We start from the raw sequence: 7,835 nt of genomic DNA, 5'->3' as shown, positions 1-7,835 counted from the left end.
TCTTATTGGTCCAGGAAACCCAAAACAACAGCAGCAGACAGAGAACAAAACACTCATCCACCACCCACCTCCTTCAGCTTCCACACAAACCCACCCTCGCTCTCGTCTCGAGAGCACCCCATGGGAAGGCGGTTCCCGGGAGCCCCAAAATCATCGCGCCTGACAAATGCCCAGCCCCGGCACGGTCAGCACCCAACCCCTGGCGATGAACGTCACCTCACAGAGCGGCCGGGGCCCAGATAAAAAAACCAGCTGGGAGGGAAAAAAACCCCAGACAGCAGAGCTGGGTGGTTTTTACTCTAAGTTTAAAAAGTAGCTGAAAAGCCTGAAAGGCAAAACTCACACCCACAAGGTTAGAAGCATTCCACACACGCACTCTTCTCGCAGGCAGACAGACACAGACAGTCACACACACACACAGTCACACAGCCTTCAGCTTACACCCTGACTGCAGCCCTGACTCAAAACATTCCAGCCATGAAGATGCTTCGACGCAGCTTCTGGATGCCGCTCCTCGACGCCGAACGGGGCGCTCTGGGAAAATCGGTAGCGTCGGTGACCGCAGAGATCCGAGGCGGCCTCGGGGACCTGCGAGACAACGTGAGGCAGCCAACGAGCCGCCGAGGGCTAGGAGTTATTCCCACACTGGGCCCATAAGTCTTCTACCCAAAAACCCATAGAAAAGAGATGAACCACTAAGTTTTGTAACTCTTCTACTTAACCGTGACCCTACGTGCCGGGGCAGGGCAGCTCAAACCCAGACAGCACATAGGTAAGTGTTCTACGATGTACAGACCTGTGAAACAGAGAGGCAAGAACTAAAACGCAGGGGAAAGCAGGGATTAGATACAATAAAATGTCGGTAGGGCCTTTTTTAAGCTGAACCTAAGTCAATCACTACATCAACTCAAGTTGAACCCTATGTTAACTTCCAAAGACATATGTCTTTTCAAACCCAGATTTGCAATTTTAGGAAAACAGGAGCTGCGCGCTCAATGTACCTGGACTCCTGGCCAGTGGACGGGTGTGACAGAGCCCCAGGTCACAAAAAAGAAAAGCAAAACATGTGATCACATACCCTTGTACAAGAAACAATATCAAAGTGAGACCAACTTGGAGCAAGTCTGGATCATTCCCATAAGGGTTACCAGGAGGGGTTCTCTGCTCTTTCTCTGCAATGGGACTCCCCAGCTGAAGTTCAGACCAGGATGACAGGAACGTTTTAGGGTAACTGCTCTTGTATCCCTTCCTAATCGCTACTGTAACACATAATAATGATTTGATGCATTGCCTTTCTACCTTGATTTCTGTTACTGCTTCTTATCCATGTAGTTCATTCTTCTTACTTGCTTATCATCCATATAATAAATAAGCCTATCCCAAAAGAAGTCATTCTTTTGTTCTGATCACTTCACTAATAGCACTAACTAGCAAAAGAACACTCCCCTTCCTCTGGCAAAGAACTCTCCTTCTCATCCAGGTGCCTGTGGCTGAAACTGAAATTCCACCTCCAAAATGCTGTATGTCCAAGGTTAGTAATTCCCAAGGAAATTCCCCACCGATCATAAGCAATCACCTATAACTTCTCCTCTGGAATCGTTACTGCTTTGGCTTTCTGTGGAAGTGTTTCAAACATCCATTGAGGGTTCAGGGGCTTGCTCGGGTTGCTTATGGCTCACCCTGACAGGCCCAAGCCAACTCCAAGTACCCAGAATTTCAGGGAAATATTGATGCGGTTTATAAATGCTCCCCTTCCCTGCAAGTCAGTCCTTCACTGCACATCCAGGGAGCGGATTTACTCCGTCCTTTGTACTCAAGAGCACCTCTCCAGCACAAATCCCACCTCTCACAGACACAAACCAAACAGAAACCTACTGCAGGTGTTTGCGTTGAAAGTACAATTCTTAGCACATCTGGCTACATGATTAAAACACGTGCATGCACTGATGTCATAGAGGGAAAGCTTTCCAGCGGAGAAAACAGCCATTTTGGTAGCATACTTGGATACACCTTCAGAAAAAGCAGAATTAGCACCAATTCCTAAGACTGCTGCTGAGGAATCCAGCCTTCCTTGGGACACCCAATGCAGCAGACACTGGAAAAGGAGGGAAAAAGCCAAGCTTGGAGTGGAGAAATAGAACATAAATACACCAGCCTTTCAAAAACCTTCACATTGCAATAGTGGGAACCAGTCACATTGACTCTTTCCTTGCTTTTTGTGATTACATAAATATGAAATACAAACAGGTAACAACTATTTTGAGTTTCCAAGTGCCAAAACCTGCTTTCCGAGTGGTAGGGGGGGAAAGCAGCAATTCAAACACCTCACAAAAAAACTAAAATCAACCAACCCATCAACCTAACACTCCTTTACAGCAAGCAAAGGCCACACATCCTAAGGGCTAGATGACCCATGAGCCAGCTTCCCCACATTCCTGCATTTCAACAGCTTCTGATTGCCCCTTGTACTCCTACAAAAGCCAAAAACTAAACTGAAGTTTTAGAAAAATAAAATTAGAATTGGTGAAACTAACTCTAATAAAAAGTGTTATCTCTTACACGGCTAAAATCTGTTGAGATATCATTAAGAAGCACTATATTTAGAACGCATTCTACTTACAACTCTTCTGTTTGACTAATCAAAGAGGCAAGCAGAAGCCAGTGTTTAAAAATTGATTCTCAAAACCGAATCCTAACACAAAACCCTGTCGCTACAACCGTCCCAAATGCATTTACACATAAATAAAGGGCAGTTTGTAGGAGTGGCTGCCTTCAGCAAAACACCAAAATCCCTCTCGAAGGTGAAACTCCTGAAAACTGATAACCAGTGAATCAAACTGTAACTACAAAAGCAGATGCTCTACCTACTCCCCACCAAAAAGAAATGTTCCTGGATTTTCCTGCGATAGCCACAGAGTTCGCTCAGATGCTTTAACTTCCCTTTTGAAAACTCTGTTCCTATATGTGAATTACCTCTGTGTGTACGTGTGGCAATCAAGAGAACCACTTCAGGAGATACACATTAACACTGCTAAAGAAAGAGATAGACCACAGAAACTCCTCCTGCCTGAGGGAGAGATTAAACCAGTTCCCTTTGTCCCTCAACCCCCCAAGCTCTGCCTGCTCGCAAAGACGAAATTTAAATACCAAAGGCAAAGCCAACCCCAGTGATATCGCACCCTACAGCAAAATTGGTTATAATGAATACTCCTGCAGTTATAGAAATACAGGGCAATAGCTCGAAATGTTGAAACAAGAGCACAAGTGATAAAAGAAAGACTAGGAAGTGTACCAGCCGAAGAATTACAAGCACTGGTAGTAAAAAGAAAGACAAACACTGTATGACTAATTTTGTATGGTTATCTGGGCTGGTGCCACATGATGATTGTATCGCTGAAAGTGTTAGAGTGGCAAGTGAATGAAAAAGAGAAGTTTCAGCAAGAAAAAGCTTCAATGGTTGTCTCGATTCTGATCCATACAAGTCCAGTTCTACCTGACACAAAAACCCCAGACCTTACAAGCCTATTGTAACAACAAAATGGATTCGCTGACAAAAATCAGAAAGATAAAAAGTAATCCACAGCACCGACATCAATTTGGTAAATGATTGCATTATAAGTTAAGCCATACTAGAAACCTTATTTTTGCAGCACAAAGAAAAGACTAACCATTGACCAAAAAGGTGTGTAAAATACTTCTATACAGCGCTCCCAGTGCCAGCTGAAACTTAGATAAAGCCATCCAAACCTAGCACCATCCTACACATCAAAAGATAACAAAACACGCCGTTCAACACAGCAGATAAGCTGTCTTGAACCTCTGAACCATCTACCAGTTACAAGTGATTACCACGAAACGCAGGCGTGCTGATACAGATCCTGTTATTTCAAGACTTAGTGACTGGTCTTCCAGTCCCCCTGTCCTAAACTGTACAAAGCGACACCCTTTCCTCTGGGCGAGCTCAGCTTTGCACTGAAACTAAGAAAATTTCTCACTGAAGCCTCACAAACCACTCCTCCACTGCCCCCGTCTGACAGCAGCGAGCGCAGCGCTGAGTCTGCAACCAGAGGCCAGAGATGGAACCGCTGCCGCAGCTCTCTGGAGAAACGCGTCCGCTGTTGCTTCGGTGCCACAGTTTGGATTTCTCCAACAACCTTGAATGTCTAAGCATTCCCTCACCGGACAAAAGCGAGGCACCGGGCCGAGGGGCACCCGGCGGCGCCCGAGCCCCGCGCACGGACGGCACGGAGCGGGCGGGACGGCCGGGAGCGGCGCGGCTCCGTGCCTCGCCTCCCGCCTGCGCTCGCCTCGGCTCCGCACGGCTCGGACCGGCGCGGCTCCGTCGGTCCCTGTCGGCAGCCCAGCCCCCAAATTGCCATTCCTCCTCAGAAATTCCCCAGGGGCCGGGAGTGCTCCCACGCAAGACATTCGGTGCCAGGGCACAGCCAGAAGCGCCCTCAAATGCAGCGGCACGCCCCCATCTAAACCCTTCAAATGCTGGAAAAGCTGGAGTTTCTTTCAATTTAACCCCTGGAACTGAGGCAACGGGGGGTGTTTACCTCAATTTAAGCAAATACAATGGCAAATAAAGGGGTTCTCCCCTTCAATTTAATCCCCCGAAATATCAGAAAGAGAGGGGCTTTCCTCAAATCTCTCAAATGATGGGAAAAGGGCGATTTTTACCTCAATTAAAACCCTTAAAAAGCAGGGACAATGGGGCTTCTTCCCTCAATTTAAACTCCTTCTGTCCTCGTAACCCCTCTTTTTTCTGGGGGCACTTGGGGAAGGTGTGGCAAGATGAAATCAAAAGGGAAAAGGAGAAAGACACCCACCCCCCCCCCCTTGCAAATCCACACCGTGGCTCACCTGCTGCTGCCTGGCACAAAGGTTCGTCCCTTGGCACCTCCTTTAAGCAATGCTCCACATCCAAGTGCTCCCCCAAGACGCTGGGAGATGCTCCCACCGTCCTTCTGTGAGAGACCCCCCAGGAGCCCACCACGAGCCCCTCTCCTCCAGCAGCGCCACGCAAAAGGGAGCTGAGGAAACCCATCCTAAAACAGCCCCCGGCAGGAGCTGCCCTCTCCTCACCGTCACAGCTCACACCCGGGTGTTGGGGTGACCCAGCCCACTGCAGGGCTGGGGCAGCGTGCCAATCAATCCCAGCCCCTCCCCTGGATCGAGTCCCCCGAAGAGTCAGATTCAGGGGGCGGCTCAGAAGCCTAAGCTGCACCCCCTGGGCTGTGCCCGGGTCCAAGCCACCTCCCCCGGATCGGGAAAATTCTCGGTTACTCGGTCGTTCACTGGTTCTGTTATACCTCCCGCCTCTCGGTTTACCCCAGTGGTTCTTGTTGAATTGTATCCTCCCCCTGGCTTGTAACTCATTGCTTGTTTTCCCCTTTCACCGGGGTTTTCAAATTCCCTATAAAACTGAGGACAAGGGTCCAAGGAGCGATCCGATCCCTTCCCTCCGACCGACCTCATCATCATCCCATCGCATTAAACCTGTTAGAAGCCAGACCTGAACAGCCTCTCTTTTCCTTTGTCTCCGAGCTAACGTGAGCCGAGCCCGTCGGCTCCTGCTGTGTTCCCTCTGCCGAGAAGCCAGCTAGCTTGCCCAACAAGCAGCTCTCTTCCTGATCCCGAAGTTGCTTCTGCGACAGGCAGAAGTAACGCAGCTGGACTCTCTCTGACCTGGGGCACGCCAGAGCTCGTGCCTCGAGCACCAAACGCTGCATTACCTGGGGTTGTTGCTGGTCCCAGGGTGAGGGCAGGTGCAGAAAGCATTTGCTGCTCATTCCCTGGACAGCTCATCCTCTGTACCTGACACACTGGGGCACCGGGCTTTCCTTCCTATGGATAATAGATATTTGATGCCAATTGCAGGTAAACTGTCAGGGGTGTTTTTTGAAGTATCTTTTAAACTATAGTTACAATTATGCATAATTATTATATCATTAGCATTCCATAATTATGGGTGTGATTTTTGACATTTGATAGACAAGACTAAATCTCTTGCTGGTTTTAGAGTATTGCGTTGAAAGTCTGTGTGCTTTCTCTTCTTCCCCTGTTCCAGGAGAGTTCTTGGGAAACTTCTGTTATCTGTAAGAAGGGTGTAACATCAGAACTACTACAACCTATTTGCTCCTAAAGCAATGCACAGCAGCACATTTTTAGGCCGCTGGGCCTGTGCTCTGCGAGCTACCCAGCAGTGCAAATGATGAGGACATTCTCCTGCTACACTATCAACATCCCTGTCATTAGGACTCCCCTTAACAGCATTCTTATTCAAACAAGGGGAACAGCAACTGTGCTGTGAGGAAGAACATCCCCTCGCTGGTCCTTCAGGCAGTTCTAGTAAAAATAAAAAAATCCATTACCTTCTCTACACAGCAAGGATGGATCCAGCAGCTCTGTCATGTATTCGATTTCAGTCTCCAGCTCATCACACTGGGCTAGCACACGTGTCAACACAGGCAGGAAGTCATCGGCTCCATACGGCCTCCCTGGGTTGAAGGGAACGCAGGCAGTGAGAGACAAACCACACTTTTTCACCAGTTCCCGTGTTTGAAAGGAAAGCACTCTTTTGTGCCTTCTCTAGCCAGCATGTCTGTATTACTCCAGAACCCCCTGGAGTCACCAATGTGCAGCAAAGAGAACGTCGCCTGACACTCACTGCACGGGAGACCGGCTCAATCCTGTCCTTCCAACAAGCACGAATCTTACGATGCACGCCTTGAGGCATGCAAGGGAAATTTAGAGACTGGGCTCACCTTGGCACCAGCTCAACCGGTGAACTGGTGGAAAGGCTGCCATGCCAGTCACCTGCACAGTCTCATTGCCTAAGAGATGATGGATAGGCGTTTTCTTTATACATCCAGGGATAACATCCACCTTCTGGAAGTGTCCAGACACAAACACCAGTCTCTGAGTATGAATCCCACAGCAGAGAAGCCCGAGTATAAAAGCCTACTAGATTTGACAAGGAAATTCAACTCATTTCCTTGACAGAGAATAGTCAAAAACACCAGTGAGCAAGGGCTCCTGTGCCTGAAGGGAACCTACAAGAAAGATGAGGAGAGACTGTAAGGGCCGGGATTGACAGTGACCCACAAAGACCCAGGCCCGTCCATGGTCCAAGCACTTTTCCTGCATCTGGATTTTCTGTTCAGAAGTCACTGTGTGGCCAAATCTCTGGGTCTGGCTAAACGGTGTTTAGTGCAGAACTGATGCGATGGTCGCTCAGAATTGCCCAGAGCAGGAGCCAACTTGCAACTCTGGTGAAACTCAAGTGACACCAGCTGAGGCACACTCTCCAGATAACACACTGTGGGTGTGCCAGGTTCAGGGGCAAACGGTCAGGCCTTACCTTCTCCTGGTTTGAGGCCCGGTTTGGCAACAACACAACATTCTAGTGCAGGATCAGTGCCAAAGGGAAGGGCTGCGCAGACGCCCTGAGCCCCAGTCTCTGCATCAGCAGCAGCACGTGGGTGGAACTCACCTATTTCCAGATTCAAATCCCTTTGTTTGTCACTCCTGCTAGTTTCTAGGCTCTGAAAGCTCATTTCAGCTGTTGAGTGACAACACTAGCTGGTCCGTGGATTTAAGGAAGCAGACAGTCTTTGGGAATGTGCGCTGCCATTTGAGACTTGTCCAACAAAAGGGGCACGGGGGGACAGGAGGAGGACAGGTGTTAGGGACCGAGTCCGGAGGGCTGGCCGCATAAACGACACGTACCCCGATACGATTAAGCATCCTTCTCCCCTTAGTGTTCAACTATGCCAACTTATATCTACTTTTGCAAAGATTCACGCCCAGTCCCTCTAGATGGCCTCTAA

At 48.9% G+C, this 7,835-nt stretch overlaps 1 long non-coding RNA gene across 1 annotated transcript; it reads right to left on the bottom strand.

Annotated features, from left to right (window-relative positions):
• Window positions 1-351: 351 nt before the first annotated feature.
• LOC138101036 (uncharacterized) lies at window positions 352-7,141 on the bottom strand. Its single transcript, XR_011147004.1, has 3 exons — window positions 6,378-7,141; window positions 4,867-6,099; window positions 352-588 (listed from the first exon to the last, which is right to left on the bottom strand). It is a non-coding gene; the product is annotated as an uncharacterized lncRNA (long non-coding RNA).
• Between the last annotated feature and the right edge of the window lie 694 nt (window positions 7,142-7,835).

Source organism: Aphelocoma coerulescens, unplaced genomic scaffold, assembly GCF_041296385.1.
Source record: "Aphelocoma coerulescens isolate FSJ_1873_10779 unplaced genomic scaffold, UR_Acoe_1.0 HiC_scaffold_184, whole genome shotgun sequence".
Taxonomy (NCBI): Eukaryota; Metazoa; Chordata; class Aves; order Passeriformes; family Corvidae; genus Aphelocoma; species Aphelocoma coerulescens.
Note: the sequence above shows the minus strand (reverse complement) of the source record. Positions and strands in the feature narration are given on the sequence as shown.